This window comes from Neodiprion virginianus, chromosome 5, assembly GCF_021901495.1.
Source record: "Neodiprion virginianus isolate iyNeoVirg1 chromosome 5, iyNeoVirg1.1, whole genome shotgun sequence".
Classification (NCBI taxonomy): domain Eukaryota; kingdom Metazoa; phylum Arthropoda; class Insecta; order Hymenoptera; family Diprionidae; genus Neodiprion; species Neodiprion virginianus.
The window spans coordinates 21441506-21455194 of NC_060881.1; the positions used below are offsets into that span (position 1 = coordinate 21441506).

Below are 13689 nucleotides of genomic sequence, written 5' to 3' on the forward strand. Positions count from 1 at the left end.
GAACCAAATTTCAGGTTCAGGGCGAAAAGTTAAAACTGGAGATCGGGAAACGCTTTCGGGGAATATAGAGCTTGCAGGGTGGACAAGATGCACTTGCATCGCTCCTCGAGATCTGAAAAGACTCATCGATCGTTCTCCGGACGCTTTCGGCTTGGCACCGGATTTTCACGTCTGAACGAACGACGGCTGGTGCTCTTGTATCCGGTCGACTTGTGCTTTATACGCTTCGTCGTTCCAGCGCTTCTTAACCTCTAGAATTCCCGCGTCCCGACTGAGATGCCCCCGGGTTATCCGGCCGAGAATGAATGAGGATATCTGGGTCCAATGTGGATGCTGGTCCGGCTGTAAAGGGGGCAAAAAGTCCGCTAAGGTTGGGGGAAAAATTGAACGTGAGAATGGAAGCCGGGCGTTAGGATCGCGCGAGGTGAAAGGTGAAAGAGAGAGAGATAAAGATAAGGGCGCGAAATTAGCTGAATTTTATAAACGGCAATTTAGATTTAAGCCACTTCAGTTTTCACCCCTCCTTTCCTGCAACAGCTCGGCGTGAGCAGCGCAGCAGCCAATTTGAAACCTTCTTCAATCCGCAAACTCCTTGTCAACGGCTCGACGCGATTCGAGTGGGCCCACTATAACCTTCAGGTACCTCGATCGGCGCTCCTAACTACCTCGAAATGTTGACAGGGATTTTTTTCTTTCTTTTTTCAATTCCCCTCTCTCTTTCTCATCCCATTAAAAGACCCTCTCCGGAGTCAAGAGGTGAGGGTACGGTGAAAAGGACGACGTAAAATGTTTGACAAGCCCCTTTTATCATATCACCTGTGTATCAATACATCCCAGCTAATCTCGGAAACGGTAAACGTAGGAAAAAAATTTCTTTCTCTTCCGCTTCTGAGATCAAAGGAAGAGGAAAAAAATTAATAAGAAAATCGACACTCAGATACATGCATCGGTACACCAATATCATATTATTGTAACTAATTTCCTGCGAGAGTCTTGCGGAATCAGTTCTTTGCTCTGATTAAATTACCTGCGCGTTACGGCTCCTGGATTTTTTTTTTCCTCTTCCTTTTATTTCCCTCATTTCTCTTTCTCTTCGTTTTTCCTCGGGTTAAGTTTCCACGGAATGAGATGATACGAAACGTGGAAAAGCCAAGGAAAGACCGACCTCGCAGAGCCGACTCTCTGAGTATTTGCCTGGATTTGCATACCTCAATATCGTTTCCCCGCACCGCATTCACGCATTTCCATTCATAATACACGTGACGTACCTTCGAATGGTGAAAGGAAAGGATCGAGTAGAAAAAGAAATTTTAAATTTGACCGACTTTAACCTTCACAGTAATTAGTCAATATCCGTCGTCAATGGAAAAAGTCAAAGCTTTTTTGAGAAATGATCCACTCCATATAAAAAAATTTCTCAAATGATTTCTGTACTTGTATTTAATATTTTTAATACAATCAAATATATAACATATAAAATAATTTACATATTGAGAAAAGCTGGCTTCTTTAAAAAATGAGATTCAGAGCTTTGACGAGGTCCCAAGATTGAACTATGCTGAATTGATACTTCGCTACGCATTGGACATTTTTTCTCGACCATTGAAGTAATCGAATACCGAAAAGAAGTCAATGGCGGTGAAATCTGGAAATTGGAATTATCGTGATCTCAAGCTTTAATGGAAGGTAAAAATTGAGCGAAAAAGTGTTTGATGAATGGTTTATACTACTTTATACGAAAATTTATCTCGGCATCGATTAACAGATAATGCAAAATTGTGAATTTTAGACTCCCTGACTCGAAATATCTGATATCTCGTCTATCGCATCGTTGACATACCCACAGTAATGATCGTAACTAAGGGTCAAGTTATGCGGAACGAGTTATATGCATCCTAATACATATCCACAGAAAAAAAGTAGCTACAGAATATGAAAAAGAAAAGAACAGTAAAGCAGAGAAAAAAGTTCCTCGTACTTTTGCCAGTCCGTGTTTTAACATAACGCACTGCGGGGCCAGTTCGTGTTGGACGTTTCAGTTTCTCTAGGCAAAAGAGAGAGGAAAAGAAAATGAAAGAGAGAGGGTGTAAGGTATATATATATGTATAGTGCAGGGCGTGCGGGTCACGTTGACTCTTATTCAAATGAGGACCGTTAAAACAAGCCTGGCCTGTAATTAGCCCTCGGGCGTCGCGACGCTGACTCCCACCCCCCCCCCCCCCCCCCTCTCTCTCTCTCTCTCTCTCTCTCTCTCTCTCTCTCTCTCTCTCTCTCTCTCTCTCTCTCTGTCTCTCGCTCTCGCGCCGCATGTGTAGCCCCAGCTACGCAACTGGCCTGTAGTAAAAACCATGCGAACTTGAGTCTTGCAACGAAAGCCAAGGAAGAGCTGTAAAGGCAGTGAATTAAGGGCGAAATGAGAAAATATCTGCGGAGCCGGAGGGACGCCTAAATTAAAGTAGCAGCGTCGGCGGCAGAAGCGGCCAAGAGTCACGCTGGGTTTGAGGGTCGGCCGCAACGCGTTCTCTTTCTCAACTACCGCAAAGCCAACCCTCACCCTCCTCCTCGCGGCCTTACAACCCCCGCGTAGCGTCTCGTCGCGTCGACTTGCAGAAGACTTGTGAAATAACTTTACCGCCTTGCAATTAAAATTTTCTAGGAGGCTTAAGCAGCTCGATGTTCACCTTCACACCTCATTTCCCGCATATTTACACACACGCACACACACATACGCACACGACGTCCTTCTGACCCTTTATCACCTCGCGAATTTCATCCACGAATTTTTAACATCCCTTTAAGTTTTTCTCACGTATCGACTGCTATTCAAATTTGGGACTTAACATATTTATCTGCTTGTCTGTCCAATTTTTTGCCCCCCTAGACTGTTCAATTCTTCTTGGAGAGGGATTGATAACACTGACAATTAGTTTGCATTTCGCGAGAGTTTCAAAATTTGAAAAACTTCACTTGTGGTATCGATAAAAAATTTCTTAAAACCGAATTTATCGTTCGAAAATCGAGTGAAGGTTTACAATGTATGGAGATTTTTTGAAAAGGGAATATGCACCGTGAATATTTAATTTTCCAACAAGGTTTTTATCTGACCACATAGCCCTCACTATGGCAAACCTTTCGATTCGTCGTGACATTCGAAATTCGTGAAGCTTGAGCTTTCGAAGTGAGAAATGTTTCCGAAAATATATGTGTACATCCATTTTGATTCTTTCATAGGATGTCTCGTGCATTCGATGCTGAAAATGAAACGCAACTGGACGTTTTTCAGATAACCAAATGGACTTTTTTCGAGCCTTCACGACTGTCAAATTCTAACTCAATATTGAATTATTCCCGACTTCTTCTATTGCTACGTGGTTCTAAGAATCATCTCGAGCCACCAGAATCCTTGAAATTTCGAAGATTGACCCACTCCCAAAATTATAAGTTTCAACAAAATGCGAATAATTCTTCAAGCTCCAAGCATTTCAACGAATTTTCGGAAACGTCTCAAACATTTTTCTCTTGAAAATCACACATGTCCGAACAATTTCAGAGCTTCTTTTTCAGTTTTCGCGATTCCGTTTCCATCCGAACTTGCATTCCACAATTTACCGAAACTCTAAAAGGCATTTTGACTTAAGCTCCGACGCAAACGTCAAAGTGGTTCTGGATTTTTGAGGAGCTGAGCTGGCTGGTGTTATCAATAATTCAAGTTTGGATGTTGAAGAAGCGTATCCTGCAGCAAGGATATCTCCGGGATCATCTGTGATACTGGATCTCGAAACGTGAACGACGTGCGCGACCGAGTTTTGCAGATGTTCATCGGCTGTACGGGGCGCCATAATTTATGCCCCCTTCGTGCCGCGGGCCCCAAAGGGTAAACGAGCTTGCGGGGATGGTCGTCCTGAACCTAGGCCATCGTCCAGGGTGTTGTAATTAGTGGACGACACCGGGCTCTCCCAGAACGGGACGCTATGCTCTTCATCTCGGAGTTAGTGGAGACATTCTCCAGCTGACCCGGACGTCCGGTCACCTCGCAAATTCTCCTCTGTGACGAAAATTCCGGCGTTGAGATAGCAGAGCGAAGTGTGTACCAATCCATGCGAAAAACTGAATTTCGTACGCAGCTTGCAAGCTTCTTTTCCGGAATCTCAGCGGCTTCCTTGAACCTCGAAACATGACTTGTAAGGTTGAATTCAGCAGAAAGACTGAGATTCGTTCAGGAACAGCACGGGACTTTGGAAACGAATTGTTTGGAAGCTTTCGAGTTTTTTCAAGTTTTCTATACGGCAATTTTAATTATTTTTTGCTGTCACGATTTCGCGTATCCACGCATGGACAAAGTCGTAAAAATGTCAAAATTCTAATCACTCCGCAAAATCCGAAGCTTTCAAATTCATTTCCCGGGAAGTAAAGTTTTTATTCGTGATTCAACCGTAACTGAACACGCGGACGTGTAACATGAAGTTTACTACTTCACAAGCGAAGCTTTGAATTTTCTTGTACTTCGTATCTCTTCGTTCCGTTTTTCATATTCGTACATATTGTTCAATGAATTCCAATTTTTTTCTCTGACCTCATGATGACTTTAACGCTTAATAAGGATGATAGAATGATATCTTTGAGGAAAATATTTAAAAATTGTACATACATTTTTCTCATTCGTAAATAAAATTGAATAATTTCGTTATTCAGCACATTCTACGAATTCAGTGTTTGCTTCTTGAATGTGAAATCGAGTAACGTCAGGAGCGGCAAGTAAAAACTCCCAAGCTCGAAGATTTTGATCCCTGATCTGAAATTAGAGGAAGCAAAGAAACTGATATCGTCTTCTAATTGGCAGGGTTAGGTAGAACCTAGTCTATAATACGTATATCCATGGGTACGTAGTATTACACACGTAGTATGTATGTATGTATCCATTTATATACGTCCATGGTCGTTGGTTTCACCCCCAGAGAATCTCGTCGCAGAGGGTAATGGGTGTTCCTTCTCTGATTCCGTGTCAAATTATACGTATACCTACAGTCTCGTAAGATATACCCACCTATATACATGCGTCATATATATGTATATATATATATATATATATATACATATAACGTGCAGCTACTTATTGCGGAGACGCCGCTAAAACTACACTCCGCACCCTGTGTTCCATCCCCTCTCTGCACCACTAAAACTTACAATCAACGCAATTAACGTCGCGTTCAAATTACTCGTTTATACTATTACCCCGGTATAGGCATAATAACCATTCTGATAATAATTATTATCACTATTTCGTGAAGCAACGTTAACAAAGAACGAATCGGAATCAAAATTGAAAATGAAAAATGAATGTAAGTAACAAAAAACATCGAGTCGAGTAACTGGTACATTTTTGCCTTTTTTCTAAAAGCTTCATCAAAATTCTCAGTATTATCTTATTTGAACAATTTTTTTACAGGTCATTACTCGATACCTTAATCAGAATTATGTGGACAAGTTCTAAGGTTTTAAAATTTTCTTATAATATGGAAAATAAAAAAATTTAATGTTTTCGTATATCCTCAATGTCTTTTACTCAATGAACGTTGAATCCAATAAATTTATCCACATATCTTCTCAACTGCAATATATTTAATCTATGATAGAACTTGATCAGAGAAATAAGATTTATTCATAAATAATCGAACAAATCAAAAAGTGAAAATAGATACTAAGAAATGAAAGAAAAGTTTTTCACCCTGATTAAATCCAGGTCTGAAATTATCTGACGAAGAATTTTTCCTCCTGAGTTTCTTCTTTTTCTCAATTTTTTTTTTTTTTCTCTCTTTCCCTCACTGATAAAATAAATTTTTCTTTCAATTTCCTCAAACTGCGCTGACGCCACGCCGCGTCTAAATTCGTTACTACTTAGCAAATGTTGCCGTTGAAATAGCTTGAGTATGGGCCGGGGACGGGATTCGTCGACGTCGCGGTGCACGTGCCGCCTGAACGACCAAGCATCGTTATAAGGGATCAGGGACGAGTTTTTGGAGAGGGGTGTTGTAGGGACGAAGGGGGCTTATCGATCCCTGGCATCCGACTTGTTCAGTTTCAGTCTCTTCCCTGCTCTCTCTTTTTTCTCTATCTTCATCCCCGTCCCTCACTGCGAAACTCTTTTGCGCACAGTTTCAACATCACCCCCCCTTTCCTCCCTTCGGTTTCTCGTGATTCTTCCTCTCTTCCTTTCTCGCTTCCTTTCTTCACAATAAAATCATTACTGTGTGTTAGGGTGATCCTTAATCTAGGTTCGAAGAAATTTTCACCCTTTGACCCTTAAATCTGTTCAAAATCGATGCAAAATAATACTTACAAATTTTTAAGCCCTTGCATCAATGAGAACTCGTGTGGGAAGCAGTTTGAATTTTTCCTATTTAGGGTTGATTCCCAAGCATGAAAAATTTTCATATCAGGAAATTCGAATGGCTTTTAGTGAAAAATTTATACGGTTGACAACTAAAGATTTTTTTTCGCCTCACCATCTTATATTGCGATGAAAATAATACTTAAAAATGACGAGAAAAAGAAAATATTCAGTCACGAAGTATTTGTATTTCCTGATACACAATAAAAATTTCAATTCCGTGGATGAAGGGGGTTGGAATTTTAGACGCATTATTTTTGAATGATTTGGAACAAGTTTGAAGATATAACTTGGGTGAAAATATATCCAATAAGAGGACATTCGATTACTGATACATTTTTTTCGACTGATTTCTGAGCAGCAAACTGCAATTCTTCTTGAAAAGCGCCTGGAAGTGCATCGGGCATGCCAAACTCTGGTTACCTACTTAAAATAATAACGACGTTTCGACGTCGTTCGAGACGACTGAGAATGCAAAGAGTCGGTCAGACACAATGCATTTTCAACCGCGGCAAACATCCGCGAGTGCGTCATTGCAGGACGCTGGGCATATCTGTCTGATTCTTGTCCTCCCTCATACTCTTTTTGGCTGTCGTTAGCCGGCGGTTATCTATTTCCTATAGATGTATGCCTGTTATACATTCTGTCGCCTCGCCTTCCACAGATCCACGGCTACATTTTAAGCCAAAGAACCCATTTAAATGCACTCTTGCGGTTACAGCATCCATTTTCTATTTGGTACGAAGGCGGCTATATGAAAATGATTTAAAATCAAATTGCGGACGATTTTGTGCGCAATTATTCAAACAAGAGGTGTAAGTCACAACCTCAATGCAAGGTAAAGAGGATGTAAGCATTTATTAATCCAGAGCAAGAAGAACAGTAACAGGAAAATGATAAGAAATGAAATCATTCTTCATCGGTAAATTTCTTCACGTCTACAGAAAAATGGAAATTTAGTCACTCGGAAAGAATTTGTCGTTGTGACCGGTACGATTCAAGTTCCACTGCATCCGTTCGGCTTCGACAGGCATTAACGTCCTTGAATCGCTGCCAAAATGTAAGAAGAAATAGGAAAAGTGTAAGAGGAAAAACAAAAACTGAGAGAAAAAAAAAAGAACACAAACAAAACGGAGAAGACGTCGGAACAGGAAACCGTTTCCACAAAAGCTTATAGTATGGCCGCGCAATAACGATGTGTGGATGCTGTTGAGAAGACAAAGAGAAAAAAAAAAATAAATAAAAGAAAAACAAAAGGAAAAAAAACAAAGGAACAAATCCCAATTCTATCTTAGGATTTACGTTTACTGCGGGTGTAGATGTATAGACATTCCTCTTTGTATATAACGCACATGTACGTACAAAACTGTAACTGATGCCGAACCGTTCGGAAATATTTCTATATTATATTGAATCGTCAAAATTAATTTTTTATAGAAATTTCACTGAAATTCGTGTGTTTTTTGGAATATTGATTGCACCCGATTTCACATTTCGCAGTTTATTTACCTCATATATTAATATACGCCAATATTATATGCATAACTTGATTTTCACTCTTGTGCTAATTTAGAACCAACGATACCAAATTTGATATGGAATGAAAAAATTTCTATTCGAAGTTCAATTTGCTGACGTGATTAGAAATTCGAATTATGTACAGGATGAAGATACATTCATGAGAGTCTTATTTTTTTTTTAATAAATGCATAACACCAAAAACTAATAATCGACAATACCCACAATTTCTAATATTTGTTACGACCCTCGATGCAAGCTTTGAACAAATTGAGGCGTTTGTCTGACTGCCGAGCGCCGCGGAACTGCGGTGCTGACGACGAACGGCTTTTTCTACTACCAAGGAAGGTATCTCAGGTCAATCTCTCCGATTGGATTTCTTTTGTAATATGTTACATTAGACTAAAAACTAAGCGACACGTATTTTTTGTGTCTGCCATTAAACACTTTAAAGGGGGTGAAACCACTCTCCAAAATACGGCATAGCGAGGGGCGATTTTGCAGTAGTATATATTTTTTTTTTTTTTACTTAAGAAAATTGCATTTTTCTTTTCTCGTTATGAGAAAAATTTTCCAGTAGGATTAGTTGATAAATGTTGTGTTCTTGTGGATGAAACTGCCAAATCGCCCGTCGACATGCTTTACTTTGGAGGGTCGTTTCACCCCCTTAAACTGTTTAATGGCAGATAAGAAAACAAAAATACGCGTCGCTTTGTTTTTAGTCTACTGTAACAAATTAGAAAAGAGATCAAATCGGAGAGATCGACCCGGGATACCTTCCTTGTAATTTCTGCATTCGCGCTGTTTATACGGCTCTGCGTGTCTGACTCAATCGGCTCACATCACTTGCGCTTGCGCCGCCGCCAGTGTGGGTTCTCATTGCTCGCCTAGCGCTTCATGGCCAGGTTTCGGCTTAATGTATTCCACTACTGGCGCGTCTGACTAATTCCGGATCCTCTACTGATGCCTCGCACGCTAAACGAGGCTTGCACATTCATTCGGATTTACGCGGTGAATTTGAATATGGGGAATTTATGTTTTTATAAGCATATTGGATCAGCTTTTGATTATCCTAATTTGATTATTTCGAAAATCAAGTACAAGCAATCAACATGCTTATGTTAAAATATTCATTGACGGTTCAGGTTGGGAAAAAATTAGTTTGGGAATAAATATTAGTGGTAAATATAAGGTGGACAGTGTTGAGTAAGAACATCAATCGCAGGTGTAAAAATTTAGCGTTTCTCATAAAATTGGTATAAAAATAATAAGTCTCAAATTCGATTTAACAAAAAACTATTCCTAAGCTATAAATAATCGCAAACAACAAAGTGAAACAAAATAAATTCATAATTATACGTACAGTTCATCTTATTTATGAATTATACATATTAATATCGATTATACATTAATTTTTTTATTACTTTTCTTATAATACCAATTGTTCTCGTTTGCTTTATTTCTTTTCTTCTTGGTCTTCTTGTTGAACCTTTTGTTTCAAGTTTCAATTCTATGTGTGTTTCACAGTTTTCTTTAGCATTATTCCAAAATGTCCTTCGTTTTCTTTCATTCTGTCTCCGCGCCCAGAGATTTACACAACTGTGGATAAAATACCAACTGCAAGTTAGTGCAATTAATCGAACGTGACTCACTTTATTGTACATCAAATTCAAATACTAATCATTTTGCAAAATTGCATGAACGATTGGTATACATCTGCTGCTTTTTTTTTGTATTTGTTCCATTCTCATCCCGAAGGAACCGAGTGGTTAGAAATTATTGATGTTATACATTATCGTGAACACATTACACACACATTCTTCACCAAGCCTACGTGTATGTGATGCGTCAAACGAGCGAACTGTTCCTTGCCTATTCCCGCCCACCCTTGTTCTGATCGTCATCCTCATCCTCCCTTTCCATTCCCATTCCGCAATAACCACGCAGAGTTCACAACAATGCCAGATAGTGACGCAGAGTCAGGGTCGATGTACCTCGGCCACGCCGACGAATATGCGCGACTGGCGCAGAAGTACGGGGCCAGCATTGGGCCACCCCTATTATACATATTACATGTAGATAACACGTATGTAACGGTGTACATCTGAACATGCGTACCACGTTGGATCTAGCGTGCTTACTCGCTGCTTGGAATTATGCGGAATTTCGACTTTTGGGTAAGCGAAATATCGTCATTATCGTCGTTCTTCTCATTACCATTGTAATTACAATCCTTTTCGTAGATGGATAGAGCAGAGTTGTTGAGCAAAAGTAAGGGAATGAATAAATCAAAACGAAAAGGATTTAGGAAATTAGTTTTGTAATACGATGCAACGCAAATATCCGCACTGTACGTCGTTTGGTCTTATATATAGGTATTCATAATCTATTTACCTAGCTCTATATGCCTCGGATATATACTTGAATGTGTGTAAATAAAGCCGAGGGAAACGTGATGGGATATTACGTGAACAGCCGCATACCGTTCACCGCATTCACACGCGTGTTACGTATCTTGTATATGTCGACGATATGCATATACACACACGTATAATGTATACCGCAAAAGCGTTTTGCGCGTTATATTATTATATTCATGCATATTTTATGCCATACGATGCACCATTTTTCAGACAGAGTATTACGATTTATGCTTGTCTGTCTGTCTGTGGCTGTTATATAGAGGCATTTTACGACGGTGTCAAACTGTGATATTATATTATTGGAGTTTGGGATGCTTGTGCAATATCGACTTTGGGATTCGAGGGATACTGTAATAAACGCTGTAAAAACTCGATACTGAAAAATTAAACTTGGAAACTTGAACTCGCGTAAATTGAGTTAGATTTTGTTCGAGGAATCTATGCTTACGTGAATGTGAACAGAAAATTGTGAAATCTGTAAGCTCGAGTAGAGAAAGTTTTGCAATTAAGAGTAACCTCGAAAGGGTCTCAGCCCCAAGTCCTGTTGTTTGTCATACATTCTCACGCACGAACAGAATCGTTCATAAATTATCAAAATTTAAAAAAACTATCAAATTACGTTACGATATTGAATTTCTCTGATACCCGGGCTTTTGGACTTCGAATTCGGGAGCTTAGACATTTTCACCTTTCCAAGGACAGGTCGTTATAGTTAGATCTAACTCCATCGGGTTCAATCGTATCTCTTGAACCTTCGATTCACCAATTTATTATTATTGTTATTTTCTTTTTCTGCTTGATACCTCTTTAAACCATAACAATCAGCGATTCCTTTTACCAAAGAGAAACGGAAAGTGGTATATAATGAGAGCATTAAAATTTTGTTTGTTACTTATACTTACGGGATTGAAAGTTTTGTCGTTTTTCGATTCACGACGTATAATATGTACTTAGCGTCTAACGTTCCAGATCAAGAGGGACGGGACAAAATTAACCGACCGTGAAAATGAGACTACCAATTTTGTTTTTGACTTTTTTCTTATTTCTCTACTTAGGTACTTCTTGTGTCTCGGCTGTTTTTCTTTACCCCAATTCCATGTCGAAGATCGTTTCTGATCGGTATACCAATATCGTCATTCTGAACCGACTGCGCCATACATGTTGACGCAGTTTATTCGCTGTCGAGATAAATAAAAATTTTGAACTTAATCATGTCACGTTTCTTTGAGACTAAAATACTTTCGACGGTTTGCCCAGCTTTTAGGTTTGCCGAACCTTTTTAATGCTTTACGGGTTTCCAATTTTTCCTACCATCAGTCAATTGTATTTCTTTGAAGGGGGTGAAAAGTAAAATAGCCACATGATAAATCGATTACAATACAGAATGCTTAGAAAGGCAAAAATCTACAATTAATAGAAATTTAAGATGTATAATGGTAAAATTTACGAAGCCGAATTGTAAAATCAGCCGAATTTCAACATTTTTCTACATTTCTATATTTATTCTTACGATTCTGTATTTTGGTTTCTATGTTTTTACCAACATTTTTGTATTTTTCCGTACTTCTACATAATGGTGACCGTTATTTTGATAATTTGGGAATTTTTTCAATCTTACCCCAAAAATATGTTCATGTTATTGAAAAAAATGTCCTACCAAATCTGAACATTTCCGGGTAATTTTAAATGCAGAATATATTGAAATTTACGATGTTCTTTGATTAATATTATTTATCATAAATTACAATAGTTTATAAAAGTATATTCATGCTTGAAAACAATGTTTATACTTCCAAATAAATGTAAGGACCAAAAAATTTGGAACAAGTGATGACACTCAATAAAACCGTAAAAATCATGGCTTTGTGAAATATAAGAGATCTTTTAGTTTCAATGTATCATTTATGTAATATATTATATTAATTTGATATAATGTTTTTATTGCAACGTACTCAAGAAAATAACATTGAACTCAAATGAAAGGGTAAAACGGGGGGAGAGGTGGAAGGTCCTAAGGAACAATAGCCAATGATTGTAGTTTTGTTCACTATTTTGAATTATTTTGAGTTGCCAAATGAATATTTGATATTACCGTGACACAGTCATTACAAGGAAAGTCGGAATGTCGGGAACAATGACCGACCTGAAAAATAACTTTTAAAAGCAATGGTTGGTGCTTGTTTCTTAGGCGGCTCATTTTACCCCATCCCCCTATCACCGTTTTTGTCGTTATATTTGAATTCGACATTATTTCCTACGATACGTTATAATAAAAACATTATATCAAATTATTATAATGAAGTGCATAAATAATACATTGAATCTCGAAGCTCTCCTATATTTCACAAATCATAATTTTTACGTTTTAATCGAGTGTCGTTTTCTACGAAATACGTGCGGTCATTCGAAATATTATTATTCCTAAGTCTAATTGGAAGTATAAACATTGTTCCCAAGCTTCAAATTAACTTTCTGAACCCATTTCAATTTATGATTGAATAAAAAATAATGAATAAACATCGAAAATTTTTATGTATTTTACACATCAAATTTCAATCACTTGGTGATGCGTGTTAATATTATTCAGAAATATTCATATTTGGCAGGAATTTTTTTTGTACAATATAAACATATTTCTGGGGTAAGATTAAAGAAAATTGTTAAATGACCAAAATGATGAACACCATATTCTACATTCATTTCTACGTTTTCTGTAATACTATGTTTCAACATTTGTATCCCTCGACTTTCTGCATTTGAAGATCCTACCAAATATATATGTATTTATAAAGCTTTTTAAAACTTAGCTTTTCTGAACTTTAGATTGTGTGGCCATTCTACTTTTCGTCTTTCACCCGTTCTTTTCTTCAAGTCACTGTTGTAGTTATTTGGGTGATGGTAAATATGCGGAGAGATTGTAAAACAGAAGGGTAAAAATATCGAATTTTCAAAGGAATGACAGTTTGTATATATTCATGGACAGGTCAAAGTAAAGAACGATTCTAGATTTTCGCTTTCTAAGACAGTTCGATTTTTCTACACAACAGACTGCTTTCACATTTTCGCTTTTTTTACTTCGAATTGTCTACACTCTGACTTATCGACATCACGACGACTTTCTGCATTTTCACAATTCACGGAGTAAATTCTCGCATCTCAGAATATCCTCTATTCCGATGTTTCCAATTTTTGTACCGTTTTTTCCCCTCGCCAATAAAAATTCAATACACCCGGGGGAAACGAGGTCTTACCTTATAGGTGGTAGGTTAGTATTTTCGAGTAACGGGGAACCGGGGGTAGCGCAAGAATCCTGGGGGGCTCAAAGCAAGCTCGCCCGGGCGGCATGGCTCCTCCGCCACC

General features: G+C 38.4%; 1 protein-coding gene across 1 annotated transcript in view; it reads right to left on the bottom strand.

The window, feature by feature from the left end:
• The window catches only part of LOC124304641 (inactive dipeptidyl peptidase 10), a 43474-nt gene extending 29785 nt beyond the window's left edge, over positions 1–13689 (bottom strand). The window contains exon 1 of the mRNA XM_046763127.1: positions 13581–13689. The gene's annotated coding sequence lies outside the window, so the exon portion shown is untranslated. The remainder of the gene's footprint in view (positions 1–13580) is intronic.